The sequence below is a fragment of the Camelus bactrianus genome, chromosome 13 (assembly GCF_048773025.1).
Source record: "Camelus bactrianus isolate YW-2024 breed Bactrian camel chromosome 13, ASM4877302v1, whole genome shotgun sequence".
NCBI classification, from domain to species: domain Eukaryota; kingdom Metazoa; phylum Chordata; class Mammalia; order Artiodactyla; family Camelidae; genus Camelus; species Camelus bactrianus.
In genome coordinates, this window is record NC_133551.1 from 45,421,196 (window position 1) to 45,448,532 (window position 27,337).

At 47.8% G+C, this 27,337-nt stretch overlaps 1 long non-coding RNA gene across 1 annotated transcript in view; it reads right to left on the minus strand.

The window, feature by feature from the left end:
• Window positions 1-6,305: 6,305 nt before the first annotated feature.
• Window positions 6,306-27,337, minus strand: part of LOC123615716 (uncharacterized) — an 80,126-nt gene continuing 59,094 nt past the window's right edge. Inside the window, exons 2-4 of the long non-coding RNA XR_006723391.2 lie at window positions 12,092-12,211; window positions 9,610-9,761; window positions 6,306-8,714 (exon numbers count right to left, since the gene is read on the minus strand). This is a non-coding gene — a long non-coding RNA (uncharacterized LOC123615716). The remainder of the gene's footprint in view (window positions 8,715-9,609; window positions 9,762-12,091; window positions 12,212-27,337) is intronic.

Below are 27,337 nucleotides of genomic sequence, written 5' to 3' on the forward strand. Positions count from 1 at the left end.
GATGGATGGATGGATGGATGGATGGATGGATGGATGGATGGAGAGATGGAGAGATGGATAAGTGGCTACATGGATGGATGGATGGACAGATGGATGGATGGATGGACAAACAGCTTCTCTCACTTAGGGAAATAAACTCTGGACTTGACTGCCCCACCTCCAGGAAGAATCTCTTGACCTGGAAAAAAATTCAATTTTAAAAACTGAGACTCCTGATAGCCCAGAATAACTGAAGACAACAAATTATAGACCAGCAAATCTTGACTCATTCAGCCTCACTGAGGTGAAAGCTGATGCAGTTCATTATCATGCAGTCTGGGGTCCTAGGAAAACCCTAGTTGGTAGTAATCAGGTCATAGAGAGTCTTGTGGAAAGATTTAAGAGGATTGACCTTTATCATGAGGCTGATGGGGAGCTGGTGGAGGTTCCTCTGGCATCAAAAGGAGCCATCAACATCCCTTGAGTCCTCTGAGTGAAGATGAGATTGAAGAGGCAGAGGCACTGACCTTAGGTAGTCCTCCCTGCCTATTCTGCAAAGGCTGATCAGAAAAACAGAAAGTTCCCTAGACCTCAGCTCCCCATTCTAGGGCAGAGATGCACACTGTCAGATGACTGGGACCAGTATCCAGGCCACTCAAAACCTTACCCCAATCCTCATCTTATATTCTCCCCCAGCTCCCTGTAGTCCTCTAGCCCCTCTAAGTCCACTTGGACACAGAGGGACATGCTGTGGAAAGGGCTGGGAAACATATGGTCTTAGAGATTGATCCTTCTCCCACCTGCTCCAGCCTCCAGCAGGTAGACACAGATATCCACTAGCAGTACCTCATACCAGAGGGCCAATCATATAAGCCCTTTCTAAGTATTTATTGAATACCTATGGATCAATCAGGATTTGATCAGAGAAGCAGAACAGCCAGATGATAGACAGGAGGAGGGATTTATTATTGGAATTTGATCTTAGGCAGTTGGGGGAATGGTTAGATATTCTGCATGCTTCCATGTCTGGTCTTGAACCTGAAGTCCACAGGGCAGGCAGTGAGGAAGGGTAGATAATGTGAAATAGAAGGAAGGACAAACTGGAACCACAAGGATTCTCCCCACTCTAAGCCCCTAACTTCAAGGACGAGATGTTCTCCAGGAGAAGCTGGTACCCTTTGTTACACAGCTGTCTACACAGGGGGCCCAGGACTCAGGGAAGCTGAAGGAGGAGATAGGGAAAGAGCTGGAGGAGCCTGGGGCGCTGGCTGCTGCCCTACGCCAACAAGGTGAGCCAGCAGAGAGGCGACAAAGAGCAGGACCCCAGTCCCATCGCTGACCTTCCCAGCACAAAAGGAATATGCCTGCTGCTTCACTGCCACGTCCCAGATCTCAAGCAAAAGGCTTCTGCCCGCAGCCCTCGCTAACCTAGAACCATGCAGGGAAGGGAATTCCGGAAACAGGGTTCTAGCTTAGCTGAGCTGACATGATCCAAACCACTGAACCTGCTGGGTGTCTGATGGGGAACTAGTCAGTGGAGACCCAGCAGAGAAAAATCAGGGTCCCCACCATCACAGAGTTTAATCTTGGGACAAAGACAAATGATTTTTAAAACGCATTAGCGATAGCAAGTCGACAGCCACCAGCTTGGACTTGTGGTCACAAAGCACTTTCACATCTGCCATTGCATAAAGTCCCCCTTTTGTAGAAAGGAGGAAACTGAAGTCACTTGCCCAGGATGGCACAGGAAGTATTCTAGAAAGCGGAGCCAGAGGTATGGGAATGCCTGGTCTGTGTGAGAAATGGCGCACAGCTTAAGTGGCCGTGCACTGGCAGGGGCAAGAGGATGCGTACGGAGGCCATTCAAGAGATCAATTTCTTCCGGTCGGCAGCCAGCCTCGGGGTGGATAATGCCCAAAGGGAACCCTGCAGTGGGGGGGGGCTGCACATTAGTGGGGGGCTTCAGAAAAAACAATCAGAATGTTTGAGCCCCACTTCTTAGACAGTACCTTGGCAGACTGGCTTGGGCTCTCCCAATCACAGGCCTCAATGTGCCCATCTGTGGCCAGATGGCCCCTCATGACTGTGACAAGTTGGGTGAGAGATGCCCTTGCTCAGGTCTCTGTCCGCCTCTGCAGAGAACTTTCTCCACCTTGGTCCCATCACAGGGCACACAGAGGCAGTCCACCCCACACCCTGCACACACTGGACCTTGTTCTAAACTAGGCCTGCCATCTAGCCTAGTGCCTGTGATTTGCCAGGAGGTGCCAGGAGACAGGAGGAGGGAGCCAGACAGACCTGGCGGTCTGATCCTGGCCCTGAAGTTCTCACCTGCAGAAAGGTTTAACAGCAAGGACCTCTCCAGGTGGCTGTGACAAGTAAAGGAGACCATCTCCAAAAAGGGCCAAACATAGTGCTGGGCACAGAATGGGGGTTCCTTCCTCTCCCTCTTGCTCTGCCCAGGAGAAAAGTCTCGAATGGTCATTCTTCAACAGTAGAGAGTGTCATGCTTGAGGTCAGTCCCCTCGGTGGACACACGATGGTCGAAGCCAGAGAAAAGGGCCTTTTCCAAGATCACTGAACATCATACAGACCCAGCCGGGCCTAGCACCCAGGTCCTCTGACACCCACTCAGGGACCTCTGCCCTGACACTGCAGGGGTTGTTGGGGGCTGGGCACTTGAAGCTACAAAGTGGGGGCAGGGTTTCAGTCTGTCCCTGATGAAAGCCACCCAGCCACATCCCCATCACATCTGTCCCTCCTGTTGCTTTGAGGAGCAACTGTGTTATTTGTGATTTCTGACATTCGCCCCCTTCCCAAGTCCCCACCCCTTTCCTGTTTGGCCTGTGAATTGGAAAGGGCTATAAACAGGCAAGCAGGCTCCTCGCCCCCGGGGCGGGCCTGTCAGCCAGCCAAGGGAAAGGTGGGGCCCCGGGGACCCCCGCCCCCACCCTCCCCACACAGCCCAGCTGAGGAGCTTGTAAAGATAGGATTTGTTTGTTTTTTTGGATCTGGCTCAGGATCTGGCTGAGGCCAGGCCCTTTGGGGAAAAGCAACTTTTAAATAAATGCTTCAAGATTGTGCAAACATTTCAGTAGTATTGGAGGCCTGGCGTTCTGGGTCAGGGAGGGAAAAAAATACCCGTCAATCATTCTAGAGATGAAAACCTGATAGCAGAGTGGTTGGTGAGGACTGGGGCTTGGGTTGCACATCTCAGCTGTGGCTGGCTGGGACCCAACTACACTTAAGACCTCTCTCCAAAAATTCATTTGCATGTTAATCAATAGAGCAGCCTGTCGGACAGGCACAGAGAACACAAGCAGCTCACAATGTGATGTGTGTGATGCGTGCAGAAAGGACAGAACTCAAGAGGCACACATACCTGGGTGTGAGCCCTGGCTCGGCTCCTGATTAGCTCTGTAGTCTTCGTAAGTTATTTAGCTTGACTGAGCCTCAGCTTACTCATTGGTAAAATAAGGTAATAACATCAATCTTACCAAGATGCTGTGAGAATTAAATAAAATACAGATTAACAACAGAAAACCTGGCCCAAAGCAAGAGCTCAGGGATATAAATCATGACAATATCATGAGCTTCCATTTATCAAGCGTTTTCTACAAATAGAGACGTGTGTACATTTCCAGCCATCCTCGAAGCATGCCCTGCTTGGCCATCATTCACAAGCATATCCTCTGCGCCATCCGCAACTAGCTCCCTCTTGTGCAAGAGTGGGGATCAACCCCTGAACTCAGGAGCTCGTGGTCTTGAAACAAAGATGCTCTGAACTCACAGACCATAAGCTGGGCCAGAGAAATGTGTACACAGCCTGGAACAGGGAGAGAGAGAGAGATGGTTCTGTGCGAGGATTCCAGCCAGCTTCTGTGGAGAGGGGAGATTTGATCCAGGTTTTGAAGATGAGTAAAATATCCACAGGCAGGCAAGCAGGCACTGGAGAAAAGCATTCCAGATGGAGAGACTGGCTTAAGCAAAGGCTCTGAAGCAAGCCCTGTATGCAGCAATTTAGGACATAGGGAAGAGGGGCATTTGGAAAATAAAACTGGCAAAGTCAGGTTGAAGTCAAAGCGCAAAGAATCCTGCCCTGAGAGGGTCCAACTTGGTTCCCTGGGCCAGGCGAGTGTCCCTTCCTGCTCACTGGATTCTCCTCCCAGCAGCTGCGTAACTAAGGCAGTTGCTCAATCTGTCTGTATATCCCCGTCATCCCTTCCCAACCTGCCTCAAACAGCTCCCTCCTTTAAGAAGGTCAAGGTGCTCCACCAACACTGGGTACCATTATTTTACATGTACACACACACAGAAACATGCATCCACGTATTCGCATGTGCATGCACACACACACACACACACACACACACACACACACACGCGGACATGGGCTCAGGAACCAGAGAAACTTGACTTCAAACCCAGCTTTTCCATTTGCTGCTGCAGGACCCTGAGCCAGGCATGCATTTGTTGCATATAAAGGGCCAGTACAGTGCCTGGCACACAGTAGGCACACACGATACAGTTATCATCCAACACATCAACAAACTCAAACTATCTGTTTCTACTTCAAGGAGAAACTACCACCTAATAGGGTCAATTCTGAGACTGTGTGGTCCAGGAATCAGTCCCCTACCCCGTCATCATACATATGGGGAGACAGGCTCAGAGGAAGAAAGCATAACCAGCTTGGAAGCAGGGAACAGAGGAGCGCGTTCACAGAAGCTTTCCTGGAATGCCCAACCATTGTGCTAAGCCTTGGAGAGTGAGTAGGATTCCCCAGGTGGGTCCAGGTGGGAAGAGCACGTCAAGCAGAGGGAATGGCTTGAGCATGTGCCCAGATATTAGGGATGAAATTGGAGAAAGACAAGTCATCTCTTCTGTCAGGGCCTGTGCTGGAGGGTGGAGAGATGGAGCTGGGAAGCAGCCAGGCAGAGAAGGCCCGGTGGGGTGCTCTGGGAAGCCGGACATCTTGAGAGCAAATGGGAGCCCTGAAGGGCAACATTTTACGAAGAGTCTCCAGGGCTAGAGCAAGACTGCTGGCTTGACCCATGAAACCAGAGGTGGGTGGATTTGAGAGACACTGAGGAGGTGCAGCAAAACTCCTCAAAGAGTATTTACTTTCTAGAGGAGAAAAGAGAGATAGAGACCAAGTAGACGCGGAAGAAGGAAACACTTGTGATGATTTTTTAGTCTGGCTGGCTAAAGCACAAGGAGCCACCTTTAACTCAAAGGACTGTAGCTGTGGGATTTTCAAGAGGAGAGTACTCAGGACAGAGGGGCTTCCTGAGGCCCCAGCCTTCAAGCCCAGCAGCTGTCCTACCTACAAAGCCTTCCACCACATCCCAGCCTGCCCACCCTTCTCCATCCCAGTATGGAAGGCAAAGGCCATACACAGACCCAGTCAAGGAAGCCCACAGGACAGGATGGAGGAGAAAGCCGGCTCCCTTAGCGGGGAGGGGGTGGACAAATCACATGGCAGTGGTCCAACTTTCCTCCAACTTTATCTCCTTCCCCCTTTCGTCCTGCCTCCTCTGGATCCATGCCCAGGGCTGCCCTCAGCCTCTTACTAAGTGCCTTGGAGCCAGTCCCTCACCTCTCTAACCCTCAGTCTCCTCTTCTACAAAGGGAAGTTAATAGTACTTAGCAAGCAATGCTGCTGAAATTGTTGGCAGGTGCCATACCCAGAAGGGCTGCTCAAAAGGCATCAGATCCTTTCTCAATAAATGATTCCATTTTTTCCATGTGTGTGATGCTGCCCTTTACAATTTACAAATCCCTTTCATTTTTTTTCAGCACACCACCACTGTGAGGTGACTATTATGGGGCAAAAGGCTCTCTCATACTGTCAGCTAGGGGCCAATCAGGACATGAAGCTGGGCCCCTAGGACTCTCCAGCCTACCTCTCCCTGAATCTGTCTCATTCTGGGGCATCCCCAAGCTACCTCCGCCTTCCCTGGCTTCCCCCGCCACTGCCCCTGCCCCCGCCTCCATCCTTCCCCTCCCGTCTCCTCCCTCCCCTCCTCCCCCACCGTCTTCCCCTCCCCTTCCTCCTCGGCGCCGCCCCCTCCTCCTCGTCGTCTTCGGGGCCCAAATACGTGACACCTGGAGCAATAGCAGCCGCCCCTGGCCTGGGCCTCATTACGGGGCCGCCCTTATCGCGGCGTGCATCACATTATTTCATTTCAAAGAATCCGCAGAGAAACCCGTCCCCGGCCGGCAACAGAAAGTAAAAACACAGCTGACTCCCATTAGGGCCCTCTCACAGGCTCCGCGTGAGGTAATGAAATATGGAAGCGGTGAGATATGTAATGCTTTATTAAGCGGTCTCAGCTACAACGGCGTGCATGCCAATTACGCCTGCAGGCTACCGCCCGCCCCCGGCCGCCGGACCACCCAGCGCGCGCCCGGCCCGCGCCCCGGCGGCCGATCGCAGGGAAGGAGGGAGGGAGGAGCGAGGGGAGGAAGGAGGAAGAGGCACGGAAGAAGGGGAGGACGACCGGGGGAAGGAGAGGGAAGGATGGCGAGGAAGAAGAGGAAGGGGAGGGACAGTAGCCGGTACTCAGCGCCATCTCTGGGTCACGGAAAGTAAGCATCCTTTGGGTGCTTGAGAGAGCCAGGCCATCCTCTCCACCAGACCCATGGGGCCCTGGGAATCTCAGAGTGACCGGAGCAAAAGTAAGAGGACTCAGATTCCTAGAAGCCAGGAAACGGAATGGCCGAAACTAAGGCTCAGGGAGGAAAGACACTTAAGAGGATCACACAGATGAGTCCTGAGCAAGATTAGAGAGAAGCCTGACCTCCTGTTACCTAAACTAGATAATTTCCATTCTGCCAAACTGCCTTTTCTTTTCCCTATAATGATGTCTAAATGTCAAAGTTTTGGCATCATTGTGTGGATGGGAAACGTTCTCTTTTTTTTATATCTGACTCTCTAACATCCCTGAAATCCTCTTCCCTTTCTAACTGGCCCTATGTTTTCCAAACTTTGCACAGTTTTCCGACCCTGCCACTGCCATGGCTAGGCAAGCTAGCCTTTCTGAGAATCAGTTTCCTCATCTGTATAATGGGTATAACAATCCCCATCTCCTTGGGTTCTGGTACAGATGAAATGAGACAATGCATATTGTGTAGCCCAGTCTGCAGTGACGCCTGCCGCATTCAGTACTACAGTGAGCCTGTCCTGTCAGTCCATGCCACAGATAGTTCCCGGGTCCCCACCTGGTGCCAGGGAACATACTTGCTGATGTCCTTGCATGGAAAAGGCAAGCTTCCCCGTTCAGGAAGCTCTGGTAAAGTTTCAGCTGCAGAGAGGGAAGTGAAAATTACTGGCGAATATGGAATTTGGGATTATCTGGGGATTTGCATTCTCCATTCCAGGAGTTCTCAGCCATTTTTCTACCTCAATACAAACAAAGCGATGGTTCACTGCCTCAGGAGGGCCCAGAGGGAGGGGCTGCAGCAGGTAACCCAGGCTGCAAGGCTCGGTGTGGTGCACACTCGGGGCTCCCCGACGCCTACTCCTGACGCCCAAGCAAGCATTGCAAAAGGCAGGGAGTTGTTTGAAGAGCATTATTTTAGAGAGGTGGCCTGGAATTCCCCTGGATTTCTTCAAAGAAAAAGACAATCATTTGCAAACTTGAGTTCTTTCACCGGTGTTTAGCAGCAGATTCCTTGTGAATCCAGTAGGCAGAATCCCAAGTTAAGATCTGATGGAGGGAGTTATATGATATATATAATATTGATAATAGATATTATAGATAATAATGAAATATTAGAAACATAAATAAAATAATAAAATAAAATAATGCTTATTTAATCTTTACAGAAATCCTTTAAGGTCAATACTTAAGGTCATTTTGCAGATGAGAACAGTAGACCCAGAGAAGTGAACTGTCTTTTTAAAATTCAACAGCTATTAAGTGGCGGATAACCTAGACAGTTTGGTTCAAAATGCCACACTCTTGATCACCATACAATCTGGAAATCACAGGGAGAAGGCAGAGACAGGCGGCAACTTAAGGGACACGGTGAGTAGCGCTAATATCTCTATAAAAGTCTATGAGCTGCTATTATACACTTAATTCTTGCAACACTATTGTGAGATGGGTTTCATTGCCTCATTTTACAGCTGAGGAAATCGAACCCCAGAGAACCCAGAGAAAAAGGCCCTTCTCCCAAGTTTATTCAGCAGGTCAGTGCAGAGCTGTGATGAGAGCGTAGGTCTGGTGACCAGGTTGGCATTCTCTTCTCCAAACCACCTCTTAGACTCCCCACCAGCAGGCTCCTCACACCAGAAAACAGCATGTGAGGAAGACTAAAAGAAGGAGCAACAATGCCTAAATGGCCAAGTTCAGTCATCATTTTATGGGTGAGAAATGGTTTTTTGGGGTTTTTTTCCACATCTCACTTTCTAACAAACATCCCTAAAATCTACACACACCCCCACCAACTAACTCTCCATATTTACCCAAGAACACCTCATTTATTCAATGACAGTGAATGGAGCTCCTGCTCAGGCTGGATGCTGAGGAAACAAACTCATGTTCCCTGCCCTGGAGGAGCTCACAACCCAGCAGGGGAAAAGGGCACCTGAACCAATAATGAGTCTAAAGCCGTGATGGAGATGCTTGTTACGCACAGAGAATCAGGCCCATCTGCCCAGAAGGTGAAGGTCGTTCTCAACAGACGTGATGTTTGTGCTGTCTTGTGAGGTGAAGAAAAGGAGTCACCTTGGAGGAGAAAGAACAGAGAGACTTAGGAAAAGTGCGGAGCACTGATCATCCAGAACTCCTTCCAGGAACTGCTAGTCATTTTTAGGGCCCCCTGAGCAGGACAGGTGTTAACTAGAGCTGAGTGCTGGGTGAGCACCACAGGTTTGGTTAAGTTAAATTATTTAAATCATTCGGAAGGGAGGGTGCTCCTTCCTCCCTTGATAATTGTTTTTCTTTGAAATCTTGCTCCCAATTACCATCTCTCCACTTCATTCATCCTCTCTTAGGACAGAGAGGCCCAGACCTTTGTTTTCAACATACAGGTGACACTACCCCCCATTTTATAGCTGAGACTCTGAGAAGTCATTTACATCAAGTGGAAAAAGTATGACTTTCATTTGTTAAGCACTTAGTATGTGCCAGGTACTGTACTAAGCACTTTATATACATTCATCTCACTTGATCCTCAAAAATAATGAGATAGGTTTCTAAAAATTTCTAACTTCTTTCACATTTCATATTTTTGGACATGCTTGTCTTCTGCCCTACAAGTATTCCTCTGTTTGCACCTGGTGCACTATTTAGTCTTCAAACTAAATAATAGGCTTTAGATAAGAGAGCCAACGATACAGTGGTTCAAACAGGATAGAGGTTTATGTCTCAGCTGGGCAGTGGTTTGGAGATAGGCATTTGGTCCAAAGTGAGTGGGACAGCCGTGCTCTCTGAGGCCACCCAGGGACCCAGGTTCCTTCTATTTTGTTGCTCTGCCATCCCTTCATGGCCAAAACTAGTCTCCCCACACCCTGTCCTCAGTCCAGCCATGAGAAGCGATGGCAGGCAACTTCACGGGGAGGGGTATTCCTATTATTAAAAGGGAGAGGAGAAAGCAGAACTGGGAAATTAAGCAACATACTCAGCCATCCCTATGTGCCATCTAGAGGCCTCCTCACAAAGCCTTCCTGGATCGCTTCCCAAGAAGAATTAATTGTCTCTTCCTTTGTTCTTCTACAGCCCCTTGTACTTCGCTGCTTTATACTTCTCCGTTTACAGGCCTGACCCCCTCACCTGCAAATAATAAGCACCATAAATACTGAGCGCTTGCTATGTCCTAGGCGCTGTGCTAGCAAGTTTTATGCATTAAGTTATTTAATCTTGGCACAACCCGGGGCATTTCCTCCTCTGAAATGGGCATAGCAACGATACTGACCTCATAGGGTTGCTACGAGGATTAAAAGAACTGGTTTTGACAAATGGACAATATGCACATGAAAAAATGCTCAATATCGCTAATTATCAAAGAAATGCAAATCAAACTACAATGAGGTATCACCTCACACCAGTCAGAATGGCCATGATTAAAAAGCCCACAAAGGATAAATGCTGGAGAGACTGTGGAGAAAAGGGAACCCTCCTACACTGTTGGTGGGAATGTAGTTTGGTGCAGCCATTATGGAAAACAGTATGGAGAATTCTTTAAAAACTAAAAATAGATTTACCCTATGATCCTGCCATCCCTGGGCATACATCCAGAGGGAACTCCAATTTGAAAAGATACATGCACCCCAGTGTTCATAGCAGCACTCTTTACAATAGCCAAGACATGGAAGCAATCTAAATGCCCATCAATAGATGACTAGAAAAAGAAGTGCAGTACACACACACACACACACACACACACACACACACACACACACAATGGAATACTATTCTGTCATAAAAAAGGAAAATTATGCCATTTACACCAACATGGATGGACCTGGATATCATCATACTGAGTTAAGTAAGTCAGAGAAAGAAAAATACCATGTGGTATCACTTATATGTGGAACCTAAAAAATGACACAAATGAACTTATTTATGAAACAGAAACAGACTCACAGACATAGAAAACAAACTATGGTTACCAGAGGGAAAGGGTGGGGTGGAGGGATAAATTGGGAGTTCGGGATTTGCAGATACTAACTACTATATACAAAATAGATAAACAACAAGGTCCTACTGTATATCACAGGGAACTGTATTCAATACCTTGTGAATAGCCTATAATGAAAAAGAATATGAAAAGATATAGATATAGATATATATAACTGAATCACTATGCTATACACCAGAAGTTAACACATTGTAAACTGACTATACTTCAATAAAATTTTTTTAATTAAAAAAAGGCCTGGTATTGAGATGGGTACTGAGTACATGCTCAATAGTAGCTGCTACTACTGTGTAAGCACGGATTGACACATGTACCAGTGCAAGGGGCTGGATCAGTTATAGATTATGCTCCCTGCCCGGCACAGCTCACAGCTGAACTGTGAACATTAACCTCATGCCAGGGTGTGTAGGCACCTAGGAGTAGATGGTCTAAAGTTCCTTGGTGAGGTGAGAATTGTCCTACAAATATAAAATACCTAAGTCCTGGAAGGCACTACTTTTTCCCCTTCCCTTCAGATGAGAAAGCTGACTTACACAATGCCACACAGCTAGTAAGTGCCAGAACCGTGACTCAAATCAGACTTATTTTGGTGGAAGAGGAGGGCAGTAATTGGCTAGATACAGTGCATGAATTTCTGATGGTTGATAGCATGCATAAAGTTCACTTAGGCCATTCAAGACATTACCACCACCTGGTGGCAGCAATGAGTATTGCAGGAATAGCATCTCATCTATTCAAATGAGGCAGAAGTATCACAAGCATCAGTTTTGAATTGTTTTAATGTATTAGATATAATCAGGATCTTGGTTTCCTCTCCTATCAATAAGCTATATCAGGTCCTTTCCATTGTTATTAGCCACTAGCATTTCCTAGATTTGTTCTTCTTTAACACTTTAGAATTACTGAAATGAGACTGTATTAAAATAATGAGTCTGCCTCCAAGAGAAGGAACAAGTTATCAGGTAAGTTGTCATGTTTATGCAGTGTTACTTCAGATGTGTGATTTAAAATGAAAATAACACAGAGAGTTGGCTATTAACTTAAATTTGGATCCCTAGTTACTGCTTTAAGTGTCTTCAAAAAGATTTCATGGTAATGCAAAAAAAAAAAAGTTACTGTTTATGCAAGAAATGGCCTGCCACCCACCAGTCAATGCAGTTACTGGCAGTAAAAATTGCCCAGTCTTCCCAAGTAAATCAGAGAATTTTCTGAGTAGTGTGAGGTGGGTCTGACAAATTGATCCATCAAGTCCTATAACATAGACACTAAACACCTACCTGTCAAAAGCTTCCAACTAACTTTCAAGAAAAGCTGTTTAACTTCCTGCAATATGCAATGCAGTTTATGGATAAGTGAGGGGAACCGTGTGTTTATCCAAAACAGAAATCCGCACGGAACACCCAGAGTCTTTGATATGTCTTGAGATCATATTGTTAATCTTTAAAAAATTAAATTCACATACCTGAGATGCAAAAAAGCAGTACCGTCACCAAGATGTTCTGCATAATTGTTGACGACCTAAAGGGGTTCTACGGCGTATCATATAGACGTCACAGTGTGCACTCAAACACTGACTGTGGTCCTGAAAAACAAAGTGAGCTGTTGTAGGAACGATTGTGTGCTACCAGTTACTTTTCTTAATTATGTACCGATACTGTGGCAACACTCCCCCCACCCAAAATGGACTTAAATCACTCGGGCAACTTACATGGAGCAGTGTCTTAGTATCAAGAAACTCCAGTTTCCCCTTGATACGAAGCTGCTCACTACAGAAGTGTGAAATGTGTCCCCTGTTCTGGCACTCTTTTCTAGCATTAAGCTCTCCCCCCATGACATAAAAAGGGTAATACTCTCAGTAATAGCAACGTCAGTTTGTATAGTGATTTAGAGTTGCCAAAGTCCTCATGTGTATTTACTCAGATCATTCTTCCAACTACTCCATAAGACAGTCCTTTTTTTTTTTTTTTTGGATGGGGAAATGGGGCTCAGAGAGCTGCCCTGACCTAGCCGAGGTCACACAGCATGGCTAACCCTCCTCCCCTCTCCTCCCTCTCTCCTCCCCCATCTCCTCCTCTGCTGACTTCCTTTCTCTCTGCCTTCAGCCCTTCTCAGTCTGTTTCCCTTATCTCTCTGGGCATCTCTGTCTCCCTGTCTCTGCCTGCCTCTATCTGTCTCCATCCCTGTCTTAGAAGTTTATTGTTCTATCTCTCACTCTCCCTTTTCTCTTTATCCCTGTCTCTCTCTGTCTTGTGCCTCAATAGATCTTTAATTTTGTTTTTGGATTATTTTCCCTTGATTTTTACCTTCTTATGCCTCTCTCTTCTCCCTCCTCCTCCATCCTCCTCTCTCTCTTCTTTCCCTCCCTCCCTTCTCTCCCTTCTCCCCTCTCTCCCCTGGTTTCTTAGTGCCTGGAAGTGACAGTTTTCTCTCCCGAAGGCCAGCATCTCTCCTCTGAGGAAGAAGGGAATGAGCACAGGGTAGCAATGAGAAGGCGCCTTGGCCTCTGTCGCCCCCTAGAGTCTGTTCATTTTGCCCAAACTTCCTGCCCCAGACTGAGCCTCTTCAGCCCCAAGCAGCTGTCCCAGAACAGGGATTCCTGGGGAGAACCCAGTGGGGGCCAGTCTTCACATATTCTGCCTCTGTCTGTCTGAAAAGACCAAGTTCAATGGAAAGTTCTGGGCATCTTGACAGGGAAAGTAAAACTAATGCCAAACTTGGAATTCCTAGACCTGGATTGAAACCTGGCTCTGCCAGTTACCAGCTTTATGACTTCAGGCCACCTCGTCTCTCTGAACCTCCGTTCCTCACCCACAAGATGGGTGACCTTGCAAGGGCTGTTGTTAGGGATTAATTCAGGCCATGATGGTGAAACACCTGCCACATCATGGGTGCCCAGTGAGTGCTGATTCAGACTCAGAGTCTAGCAAAAGGGAGGCTGCTCAAGAGTGAGGAAGCATTACCTCCCCCACCCCAAAAAAAAAAGCTTTGAAAAAAAAAAAAGAAAAGAAAATGTAAAAAAAAAAGAATAAAATAATAATTTAAAAAAAAAACAGTGAGGAAGCGGACAAGGAAGGGCTATTTAGTACAGGAACCTCACATTTTGTAATTGCTAAAAGGGGCCCAGATTCTCCCCTAGCCTTCAGGAGATATATGGAGTCTGTTTCCTCACCGCTTGCATCTGAGTTGGCTGAGCGATTCACTTTGGTCGATCGTTGTTAGCAAAAGTGGTGCAAGGCAGAGGCTTAAAAAGTACTTACACATTGGGGTTTGGCCTCTCTCGCTGCGGGAGCCTGGGACTGCCCCCATGTGAAGAATCCCAGGCCATCAGCCAGCCAGCCACCCACCAGGCATGTGAGTAGGGCTATCTCTGCCGTGTGATCACACATGCCTGAGTGCTTTCCTTATTTATTGCTACATAACAAGTTACCCCCAAAGAAGCTTTAAACCACACTTATTATCTCACTCAGTTTCTGAGGGTCAGCAGTCTGGGTGCAGTGTAGCTCGAATGGGAATCTGGAGGCTGGCAAGAGCAGGGGAAACTGAGTCAATACTGGCCACACCCTGCAGAGCTCAACACACAGGCACTCCTGCTTCCCGGAGACTTCAGTCCCCAAGGACTGAGCTTCAGCGCCTGTAGGGTCCTCGGCCCTGAGCCTCCCCTGTCCCTCCTTAAGCCAATGCAGAAGCTTGCCCAGAGTCACAGCACAAACCTGCAGCAGCGGGATGAAAGCCAGCCCTCCTGCTGCCTGCCCTGGGCTTGTTTCCTCACAATATATAAAGAGCACATCGCAACCCTGGTGACACTTCTGTTCAGAACTGAATGTATTTTTAAAAGCTGTCCATCTGGGACTCAGAGACCAGCCCAGGGCAACAGGGAAAAATTAGCAAGAACAGGAAGGAGAGAGAACTTATTAACTGATTACTTCTCCCAAGTGCCCCGCCCTCCTGCCCCTTCTCCCCACCCCCTTGCAACCCAGGATGCCTGCTTCTCCATGTGACCAGACCTCACGGAGGCACCTGCTTCCCAAGAGGTACACGTCAGTCAGAGAAAATCCAAATCAGAACCTAGATCTAGTTCTAGAATCAGCGTCTCAGGACAGGAAGGAAACTTCTCCTGGACTATGCTCTCACCATGAAGATGGCCATTCAGCCTCTGCTTACTTACATGCTTCTGGAGACTAGGAACTCACTACCTCCTGAACTGGTTGGAAACAACTGGTTGAAAAGCGCTTGGGAGACAGATCTTCATGTCTCTGTGACAGACAGCTCTGCAACCTTTGATAAGTCATTTGACCTTTCTCCTCCTCAAAATTCTCCTCTACAAAACAGGAATAAAGCCTCCTGAGCAGGGTTGTTGTGGTAATTAAATGAGTTGATAAATGTGTGCAAAATTCCCAGAAAGTCATCAGAATATGATAATTTTTATGTCATAGGCAGAAGGTGAGAACAGGATGAAACTCAGGATCCTGCCTCTTACAGGGACTGCTTCCCTCCTGAGCACCGCCCCCTCCTGTCACCCCAAACAGTCAGGGGTGCAAGAGATTAGGATCTCCTGAGGTTTCTCCCCAGACCTAGTAGGTGGGAATTCACCCATCATCTCAGGGATGCAGCAAGGCACTGGGCAGCAGGTTCCAGAGGGTGAGGGGAGCTCTCAGATGGATGTCCTGGGCCTAGAATATTCAAGGATGGATGAAGAAAACAGAAGAGAATGAGAGAAGGAGAGAGATATCAAATGTGTATTTAGCAAGAAGTCAGTCACGGTGGTGTAGCCAAGACACCATAGCCCAGGTATAGGTGAGCTGAGTCAGGAAATACCTCCTCAACTTTGCTTGATCTGTCTCCAACATCCACGTTCCTCTGCACCTCTGGGAGGGTGGAGAACAGGGCAGACAGAAGTTAGCAAGGCCGCTGTCCTGAAATCAGGGAGGCCAAGGCCGATTGGAATGAAGAATCCGACACTGGGGGGCAGGGGAGCACCTCTCATCATGCAGATCATCTGCCACAAAGCCAAACAAACGTGCCAGCAAATGGCTGAGTAAGAGGCATTGCTGAATGGAAACTCATCACATCTTCCCATTGTCCTCCTCCTGCAAACTGGCACAGGAGCCTTTTGATTTTGTAGCTGCCTCTGTGCTTGGTTTTAGTGTCTTTAAACAGCTCAGAGGCTTGCCCCAGGCTCTCTTTTGAGCTCACTGCCTCCCGCTGCTCCTCCACACCCTCCCTCCTGGTCCTGAGCCCCTGTGGGCTCCCAGACTTCACCTCTCAGAGACGTAATGGCCCCAGGCCACTGCCCACACCTGGTCGCTTTTCCTAAATCTTACCCACACCTTTGTAAACAGTCCCTTTAAAAACTCACCTCCTTACCTAGAACAGGCAAACGCAGAGAGACAAAAAGTGGAATGGGGGTTGCCAGGGGCTGGGGGTGGCATTTATGTTTAACAGGTACAGAGAGTCAGTTGGAGAAGATGAAGACGTTCTGGAAATTGATGGTGGTGATGGTTGCACAACAAGGTGAATGTACTTAATGTCACTGAAACTGTACACTTAAAAATGGTTAAAATGGTAAACTGCATGTTATATGTGTTTTAGCACAATTGGGGAAAAACACCTCTCACCTCCATTAACCAGCCTGAGGGTGCATCTGTTTCCTCCAGGATCCCTGCCTGATAGATACTCGCCCCGGCCTAGCGCTGTGTTCCCCAGTGGGTCCGAAGTTCCTGAACCTGGAACTCTCCCCGACAGGGGTTCCTGGAAGCTGACCCTCGAGGTTGTACTGGGAGCTGGGCTCCCCCTGTGATGCTCTCACTGATGGCCGCTGGAGACCATATAGACAACGTCACTATAGTTTTGAGTTGTATGTGTGTGTGGGTGCTGATAACTTTGTATTTTCTTTGGGCGTGGAAAAGGAAAACAATTCAAGCTGAAAAATACTATTCTTAAATATTCATTTCTATAAATTTTATTAAAGAATTTTGTTAAACCATTAAAAAAAAATTCTAACTGAGCTGAAGAAAAGTGAGGCTCCAGGGAGGGTGCCTGCTTTTGAGGACCCCACACCCATGGCCAGAATGCTCACACGGGACATCTGCACGCTGGCTTCTGGACAGTGTTTCTTTTTCTCTGATGTTTCCCACACTGGCTCCAGCTCCTCACACAACCAAGGGCCAAGAGACAGGTCCTTACTGTTCAGATGTCTGTGTAACCTTAGGCAAGTCTGTGCCTTAGGCAAGACCTTAGGCAAGAGAGGGCTCTGGGCCTCAGTTTCCCCTTTTGTACAATAAGGGAGATAACCAGTGGTATTCTAATTTTTATTTTTTAATTTTTTGTGGGGGGGTTATTAGATTTTATTTATTTATTGTTAATGGAGGTCCTAGGGATTGAACCCAGGACCTTGTGCTTGCTATGCACACCCTCTACCACTGAGCTACACCCTCCCCCATCCCCGATTTTTATTTTAACCCCCAGCATCCTTTCTTCAAATACAACCTTACGATGGAGACAAAAGTTAAAGTAAAATAAAATCAGGGCTGCTTGGGCTGAGGATGCCGTGGGAGGCTAGCACACCTATGGGGTTCCTTGAGGCATAGTTTGACAACCGCTGTTCTAGCTGGTCCTCTGGCTGTGTATGTGGTGGGGGTTGCTAAATAAAGGAGAGGTTAACCTCAAAGGAGATCCCCTTCCCTCTCCCCCTCTGCCTCAGCTCTCTCCCCCCACACCGAGTCAGGGGAGCCCGGACCCAGGTCCACAGTTCACTGAAACCAGGCTCCTAACTGTGTATGACTCGCTCCCTCCCTGCCCCGCCAGGAACACTCCGGTGGGCAAGAAACTGCTGAGCTTGTGTGCCCGCCACTCCCATGGTGGGAAGCTTGTAGCTCCCTGGCCAGGCCAGCCCGTTGCCTCTGAACACAGGCAGAGGGTCTAAGCTGGGGCCAAGAATAATATTGTGTCAGAGAGTCTATTATGAAAATAATGGGATAAAAGCAGCCCCCCTCAATCAGGGATGTACACGCCCCCCCAGCCTGCCACGGCCTGACCAGGGCTGAGGTGGCCCTTCCAGGGCGGGCAAGTAGCCAAGGGCTTTAAATAATCGTTAACAACCTGTTCATGATTTATCACTGGGGATCAGCTGGGCAGGGGGCTGCTCGCAGCCTGGCCTATTCACTCCTCAGCTCGGGCATGTGGGGAGATATGCACAGCCTCCTTCCCTCCTCCCGTGTAACCCCTGAGCTAGGGACCTCCCCCAGGAGAGGAAGAGCCCAATTGTAAAGTGCTTGTCTCCCTATCGTCTTATCTAATGCTTCCTGGGTGTTCAAATGCATTACCCCATTTGACCCTCTTGACAACACAGTGAGCTTGGTACCATCATGGTTGTACCCATTTTAAGACTGAGGAAACTGAGGTGCAGAGATGTGACTTGCTCACAGCAAGGGGTGGAGGGGTGGGCATTCATGTGCTTGGCTCCCGAGTGCCTGAACCCCGTGTCGCCTCCTCAAGGAGAGGGGCAGGTCCTCCCCCCCATCTTTGCCCCAGGAGTCCCAGTCACCACTCTCCTTAATGCCCTATGGCCTCTGTGCTCAGGGAACCCTTTTAAGCCTCCCTTAGCCTCCAGTCCCATTTATCATTCACATCCTGGGTGTGGGAGACACTGAAGTCCCCGCAGCCCAGCTCACAGTGCACAAAACCTCAACTTCAGACCCCTTCCTGGGGCTCTGTTGAGGCAAAGGGCAGAAAAAACCCTCAACATGAAAGATGGCCTCCAAAGAGCGGAGGAGTAACGTACAGATCACTGAATCCAGTGTACCCGATGCCTTGTGGCTCTCCAGGGAACTGGAGGTGACCACATGTGTCTACGAGGCCATGAAAACCCCTTCCATGGTTGCCGAGCAGAGAGGCCTGGCTGGGAGTCAGGGTCCTGGTCCGAGGGAGCCTCGGTCCCAGCTCTGCCCTGGGCTTGCTCTTGCTCGTGACCTTGGCAAGTCATACTCCTTCTCTGGGCCTCAGTTTCATCTTCTGACAAATGACTGTAAAAATCCTATTTTGCCTCCTAAGGCTTGTAGGGATGCTGAAGTGGGGAATTAATTAAGCTGTGTCACTGGTGGACAACTCCATTTGCTCCTATAGCTACTTGCTTAGCTGGACAGACAGGCATGTCTCCTCCAGACACTGACCTGCCCCCTCAGAGGACGGAGGGGAAATGTGAGGCTTGAGCAGGTGATGCCTGGTCTGCTATGGTCAGCAGCCTCAGCCCCATCCAGGACATCCTGCTTTTGTGCCTAGAAGCTGTACGCATTATCCAGTGCCAAGGGCTTTGCTTGCATTATCTCATGCAATCCTTAATGCCAGCTGCATAGTCTGTAGGGCTAAAATCCTATTCTATAGCTGGAGAAACTAAGGTTAGAAAGGATTAACTAACCTGGGCAGTTATTCCTCCTCCTTCCAGTCCACCATCCATTCACACATCCATCCTCCTACCCTTCCAGCCACCCATCTCCATCATTCATTCATACTGTCAGGTATTCACTCAGTCAGTCATCAAACATTCCCAGGTGCATGATCCTGTGCTTGGCCCCCAGATTTGGATCAGCAAGGCTCTGTCCCTCAGGGAGCTCACAGTCCAGTGAAACACACAGTTAACTTTGGAGATCACAACTCTGAGCAGCACCATGCTGTTGTCAAAGACCTGGGTACCCCTCTGGGTACTACCATCCCTTTTTTATCATTTCTTATGTACAAGCCAGTTTCTGCCACCAGATCCAGAGACTCTGAAGGACACAGTGACAAGTCTTATTCTCCTCCATCATCATCATCATCATCATCATCATCATCATATCCTGCAGCCATTAAGCTGAGACCCCCATGGGAAGATTCCCTAATCACTGTCCAAGCTCAGCTAACCACTTAACACGGGGCTATGGACTGAATTGTGCCCCCTGCCGAATTTATATGTTGAAGCCCTAACCCGTAATGTGATGGTGTTTGGAGATAGGACTTTTAAGGAGGTAATTAAGGTTAATTGAGGTCATAAGGGCAGAGCTCTAATCTGATAGGACCAAAGCACAACGAAAAGGCCATGTGAGGACACAGCAAGAACAGAGCCATCTCTAAGCCAAGGCAAGAAACCTCACCAGAAACCAACCCTGCTGGCACCTCTCAGATCTCCAGCTTCTGGAACTGAGAAAATACATTTCTGTTGTTAAAGCCACCCAGTAGGTGGTATTTTGTTATTGCTTCCCAAGCAGCCTAACACATGGATTATCCCCATTCATCTTCACAGCAATCCCTTTTTAAGAAAGTGGAATGTAAAGTTCAGAGAGGGTAGATCAGTTGCCAGGGTTACAGTTAGAAAGTGGCAGAATCAAGACTCACACTTTGATCAGGAAAACACCAAAACTGCTGCTCTTAAGCCTTTGCTGTGCCATCTCCCTCAGTATTCCAATACCAGCCAAGGGCCTGGCCGGAGTATAAGCTTTGTGAATGAATAGATGGATGAATGAATGGATGCATGAATGGATGGATGGATGGATGGATGGATGGATGGATGGATGGATGGATGGATGGATGGATAGATGGATGGATAGATGGATGGATGAATGGATGGATGGTTGGATAGATGGATGTTTGCCACCATCCTGAAACTTGAAGTTGTCTCTTCCATCCCAGGCCCTTTAAAGACATTCCCCAATACCCACCCTGTAGTCTTGGGGAAGAGCCACAGCACCCAGCCCATCTGGGTCTCAATAGGTAGCATCTAAACCAAAAGGATAAGTTAGAGAAAGCTGGATGGAGAGTGAGGGGGAGGGTGCTCCAAGCAGAGTGTGAGTGTGAGCAAAGGCTGGGAGGCAGGAGAACAAGTAGAGTCACACCAAGGGAACAGAGATGGGAGGAGGAGAGAGGGGTGGGGGTTGACAGAGAGTCTGGAGAGGAAAGCAAGGGCTTGTGGAACTTGAAATCAGAGAATCAAACACTTTGACAGTTGGCCAAGGCTCCTGGTCCCAAATCCAGAAGCCACTGACCAGAAGGCAGCTAACAGCCCGTCAACAGCTCCAGAAGGATCTAGAGGCATGTGAACTATAGATGGAAGTGTTAAAGGACCTACGACCCTTAGATGGATAGACAGATGTATGAGGATGGGATGAGGATGTGGTACCATTGTAGGGATGGCCATCATCTTCCAAGCACTCCTGTAAGCCAATTGTTTCACATCCCTTAGAAATAGGGTCTTAGTGCCTACTTTACACATGAGGAAATTGGAAACTGAGGTTTGGAGGAATTAAGCCGTTTGTGTAAAAGCACCTGGTTGGTAGGTGGTGAGGCTGGAATTTGGCCCCAGCCTGCCTGATCCCAAAGCTTAGGCCCTTATGTGTGCATTGTGCACGTTTGAATGAGCTTGGAAACTAAGCCAGTGACCCACTATTGGTCAGAAGACAGGGCAATTGGACACCTGTGCCCAGCACTATGCTCATTGCACATGGTGCCCGGTCAGCCAGCACTGAGGGACTGAATGGCCTCCCAATGGCTTCCTTGACCTTCCTGCAACCCATGTCTATTCCTCCATCATCTCTGGGTGCCTCCCCGAGGAATTCTTCCAGGAAACACCACAGGATCATCCTCAGTGAGGTGGTGAGCTCCTTGTCACTGAAAGCAGAGGCAAGTGCCTTGGGAGAGGCTTGGAGACAGTGTGTAGTGACGTTCCTTCCTGGGGGTCCCTAGGAATCTCCATCATTCTGCCACTCAAGAACCTACCCCAGATCCCCACCGCCTCTCTCACCAAGACTCGGTGCTTTTCCAGCTGTGGCTCATGGTTCCAAATTTCCAGCATCACCGGGCTCCATCCACTCCGGCTGAACAGCCTCTCTGTGGCTCCTAGAGGTTCCCTCTTCCCTCTCCAGTGCTGCCCCTGACTTCTCTTCTTATCTGTTTTTCAAGGGAGGGCTCAGCTCCCGAGTTCCAGGAAGCTGCCCTGATGGTTCAGGGACAACAGCAACCAGAAACACCTTAGGCGTTCACCATCTGGGCCCTTCACTGGGGTCTTTAAATTATTCTATCTTAATGGCCTCACAGTCCAAAAACCAATCTAACTTTCACTGGGCACTTTCTTTAGGGAACAGTTCAGTGAGGAGGACAGGAGTCTTACCCTTGAACAGCTTACAGACAGAGGGGGCAGAGGTACAGATGAAAAATAGAAAGGCAGCATGAACAAGAACCTTGTCCTTGAAGATGAGACCTTCAGGAAGAGGGGACTCTGGTGGCTAGGGTGTGGGTGGTGATGCCCAAAAGACCCAGATGTGAATCTCTTCTCTGGAATTTTCTGGGCGTGTGACCTCAGGCAGGAAACTATACCTCTCAGGGTTTCAATCTCCTTATCTATCAAAGAGGAATATTGTGAGACTTAAATAAGAGATTGCTAGTGAACAGCACAGTGACTATAGTTAATAGTACTGTATCGTTATTTGAAAGTGGCAAGAGAGCAAATCTTAAAAGTTTTCATCACACAAAAAAGAAAATGTGTAACTGTGTGGTGACTGATGTTAACTAGACTTCTTATGATAATTATTTCACAATATATACATATATCAAATCATTATGTGGTACACATGGAATTAATATGTTACATGTCCATTGTATCTCAATAAAAAAGGGGGAAAAGAAAATTAGCAGTGAAAGGGGTTATAACTAAATATGCTGCAAACATGAAAAGATAAGAGGCTATTGTAACACACTTTTGCACATAAATATAAAAATGTGGTGAAATGAGCAAATTACTATTTGCCAAAACTGACTCAGAAAAAATTAAAAAAAACTAGGTAGCTCAAGAGTCATGAAATATTTTAAACCTATAGCTTAAAACCTTCCCTAAAAGAGAATCGAGGCCCAGAATTTTTACTGAAGGAACAAGTAATTTCAGTCTTACACAGCTGTTTCAAAATATAGAAAAAGAAAGAATATTCCCAACGTATCATATGAAGTTATCATAAACATGATATCAAAACCTGAGAAGAGCAGTATGAGAAAGGATAATTTTAGGCCAATTCAAATAACATAAAGGCAAAAATTCTAAACAATATTAAAAAGCTGAATGCAGAAATTTATAAAAAGGATAATCCATTATGAGCAAGTTGAATTTATCTTAGTCACGCAAAGACGATTTGACAGACAAAAATGTTTAATGTAATTCACCATATAAACAGATTAAAGGGGATAAAGGTATGCTCATCTCATTAGATGCAGAAAAGGTATTTGATGAAATTCAACATTTATTCATGATTGAAAAGTGAAAAGCTTTTTAGCAAATTAGGAATAAGAGAGAACTTCCTTAACCTGAAAAAGATGGCTTGTCATTCTATTAAGACTGCGAACAGTTCTGTTCACAAGTGCTAATTGGTTTACTTTTTCTCCGTTAACTGATATATTTAACCAGAACCTCCTGGAAGCAGTGACTTAATCCAGAAGGGTGAGCTATGACAGGAATTTCCAGGACCACTGCTGTCAGGCGGAGGGAATGTTTTTGGCAAGCCTTGCAGTGCTCTTCAGGGCTTCTTACTATGCACAGACTATTGCTCATACATTTTCACTCATCCAATAAATACTTTCTAAATATCAAAAAAATAAAACAAGATGTCAATCGTATTGTACATTGATACCTGATCTATGAGCCTCAAAATGATGATTTAAAAAGTCTATCCTTGTTTTAGGGAAAAAAAAACCTAAGGATGAATTCCCAGGATCTCTATGTGGCAGGATTACAGGTAAATTTTCTTTTATTATTAGAGCTGCTCCTTCATTTAGTAAGTAAATATTTATTGAACATATCTATTAGATGCGAGACACTGTGCTAGGTCCTGGAATGAAAAGGAAGTAGAGAAAATGGTTAGGAGTGTGGACTATGGTGCCAGACTATGTCTGTAGCTAGGCTTTGCTACCCATTAGCTGTGTTACCTTGGGCAAGTTGCTTAACTTCTCTGTTTCTCAGTTTGCTCATCTGTAAAATGAGGATTTTTTTAAAAAGAAATAAAAAATGCATGTAAAGTGTCTGGCCTATAGTATCTGAACAAAAATGGCCACTCTTATTACCTAGAAGGAAAAAGTGACACGTAGCAAAAGAGATGAGCAGATGAAATGCTCTCAGTGCTCAGGGAAGGGGGTGAGAGGACACCAGAGACAGGGGAAGGATGAAGGAAGGCTTCCTGGAGGAGGAGATTCAGAGCTGTGCCTTGAAAGCTAAGTATCTCAACAGGCAGAGAAGAGGTGGAAGGCATCCCACATTGAGTGCACAGCATGAGCAGAGGCCCAGAGATGAGAAAGTGTTTGGGTTACAAGCAATAACTAGCCCTGGGAGCTGAAGCACAGGGGTCCATCCAGAGGCTTTACTGTGCTCTGTGCTAAATGTTGCATGGCAGCCACTCTCTTCCCCTCAGTTTTACCATCCATAGGATGAGACCGCTGGAGCCGGTCACCCCTGGGCCTCCAGCCCCTCCAGGACATTTCATACTACAGCGTCCAGTCTCCCAGACTCCTAACTGCTTCCACATGTCAACCCTGACCTGTCTCCTTATCTCTGCCTGCAGAACACAGCCAGCCAGCCCTGCTTCCGGGCCCTGGACGGCCTCCCCACGGTCCCAGAGCGGACAGCTATTCTAGGACCACCGGTCACACGGCCCCTTCTCCAACAGAAACACAACATGCAGGGTGCTGGGCCCTAGGCAAACATAAGCCTCCCTTCCCTCCTCGGGCCTCGGCAGTGCCTGAGGAAGATGTGGGTTTACTTGGGGTCTGCGGGATGCAGAGAATGTTATCATTCTCAGGGAACTCTGTGTCCCGTTCTCACTGCTTATTCTGGCCCCTCTCTGTGGATGCTGCAGGCGTTATCCGGCAAGGAGGTCTCCCTCCTGCTCTCTTACCACCAGAGGCTCCCAGTTCCAAGAGAGGTTTCAGGTTTCAGAGAAATGAAGTAAGTGCCTAAAGGGGCAGCGGTGTCTTTAACTGCCGGAGTAGAAGGCTGGGCAGGGCTGAAGGTTCGAGCTGTGTCATTCTTCTTCTGGGCCCTGGCCCCGACTCCTGCAGATGCCAGGCATTTGCTTTTTTCAACCTGGAATCTGAGAATTCAAGAATCTTGGAACTTGAGAATTCTAAGGTCTTCAAACTAATGGAATCTTGGGCTACCAGGACCTTAAGAGTTGTTGCATCTTAGATGTCCTACAACCATGCAATTCTAGAATCTCAAAGTCAGAATCGCTGTGTCCAGGGAAGAGACAGGTTCCACCACTTTCTAGCTTGGTGACTTTGGGCAAGTTACTTAAACATCTCTATACCGCCACTTCCTCATCTATAAGGTGGGGTAATAATAGTACCTACTTCCCAGAGTTACTGTGTTGAATTAATATGTTAATATGTTATATGCTAATATGTGTAAAGCACTTACAACAGTGCTGGGCACACAAAAAACACCACAGGAGTGATGGCTATAGTTCTAAGATCTCACTGCAGGGCAACAGTTGGTGCTATAGTCTAGATCCCTGGCCCGCCTGTCTAGAATTTTCCCCATTCAGCCATTCCACCTCTCAAGATACTTAGGAGCAGACCAGACTTGGGACCAGACACACCCTTCAGTGCTGCCCCAGCTAACAAGACTCTGCTGTGGAGAATTTCCACACAACAGACAGGTTTCCCATGACCCCAAAACATAATGGGCAAAACTATGTTTCCTCCCAGAACAAGGAGTACTGGGCAGGTGGAATCATTTACTACTCTCAGCGGGCTGACTGGGCTCAGCTGCGTGGTTCTTCTGCCCCACATGATGCCAGCTGGGGCTGCCAGCTTCAAGGGGCTCAGCTGGGCTGGAATATCCACAAGAGACCACTTGTACGTCTGGCATTTTGGCAGGGATGGCTAGAAGGCTGGACTCAGCAGGGACACTAGGGCATCTGGGCCTATGTCATCCCATGTAGCTCCAGGTTCTCTCCCAACTAGGTGGCTTCTGCCCATGGTTTCTCTGTGAGGGTAACAAGACTCCTTAGATCACAAGCTCAGAGCTCTCAAAGGGACATGAGTGGAAGTTGCCAAGCCTTCTTAAAGCTTGGACCAGTGAGACAGGGAGAATTCTAACATGGCCCCAAAGATTCCCACCCATCTGTGTACACACTCTGTAGAATCCTTTTCCCTTGAGTGTGAGCAGGCCCTAAAAATATGATGGGAAAGTCACTTCCTTGATTAGGTTACATTATATGGCAAAGGAAGTGGCATAGATTACATTACACCATGTAAGATGCCATCATAGGAAACTGGAGAGGGAGTCTTCTGCTGGCTTTGAAGAACTAAGCTGCCACATTGAGAGAGGGCCATGATGCTAAGATCTGAGGGCAGCCTCTAGGAGTTTAGACAGACCCCTGGCCGAGAGCCAGCAAGAAAATAAGGACCTCAGACCTACAGCCACATAGACCAGAATACTGCCAAGAGAATTCAGGAAGAGGACCCACTCCAAGCCTCAGATGAGATCACAGCTCCAGCCAACACCTTGAGTTCAGCTTGGTTAGACCCTGAGCAGAGAATCCAGCTACACCATGCCTGGACCTACAGAACTGTGACCTAATACACAGGTGTTCTCTTAAGTCTCCAAGTTCATGGTCATTTGTCACATAGCAATAGAAGACCTTCCAGCCAGAACTAGCAGGGCATCACTTCCACTACACTTTATTGGTCAAAGGAGTCACTCAGTCAGCCCAGGTCGTTGTGAGTGAAGACCACACAGGATGTGAATACCAGGAAGCAAGGTTCATCTGGGGCCATCTTTGGATATAAATGATGCCAAGTACAGTAAATTCCCTGAAGCCGAGTCCCACCTGGGCCCAGAACATAACCTTGTGTCTGGCTACCAGGTTTCTAGAAGGCAATGTATACTCCCATGGTAGGTAAACTGTTTTAGTTAAATCTGATAGCTTACCTGCCTCCCTCCTGCTGAAATTTCAGCCTATTTCGTATCAGTGCAAATCAAGCATGTTCTAATTAGAAGGATTCAGAAGAGTTGTCTGGTTTAAACTCCTCAATTTACAATGAGGGTCTCAGGAGGGGAAGGGCTTTTCCTAGGTCCCACAGCAAACGAGAGGCTTGGGTGAGAGACCAGGCGTGAGACTAGGGTTAGAGACCAGGTGTCTGGCCTCCCAAGCCTCCTACTGCCTCTGTTCATCTCTTGTTTTTGATGTTGAGTACATCTTTCTCTCCTTTCTCCCCAAGGAAAGGCATTCATTTCACCTTGACCCTCTGCCTCTCCTGGGCACCACCCTGTCCTGGCCCCTGAGATAAATTTTTTACTCCCCTGGATCTGATAGTATAAGAACAGAAAACAGGAGTCTCCAGGAACTGAACCCCATCATGTCTTCACCTCCAGAAGAGGACCAACAGGTTAGGGGCCTCCCTCCCTCAGCCCACCCAAGGCCCAGAGCTTTGGAGGGCAGGGTGGGCACCAGGAGCTGGCTTCCACACCATATCCTGGTGTGGGTCCTCCCTTGACCCACCCTGGGATCTAAGGCAAATCACACTCCATCCCTGCTGTTTCCTCACTGTAAATGAGGGCAGAGCCCTGCCAGGTGAGGGGAACTAAGTGAATGTCCTTTGAGAACCACAGAGGGTTGACTTCCTGGGCAGAGCTTTTCCAAAGGAAATTTCAGCTCTGCTTCCTGAGGAACCATCCTTCTCTCTCCAGCTAAGGGTCTAA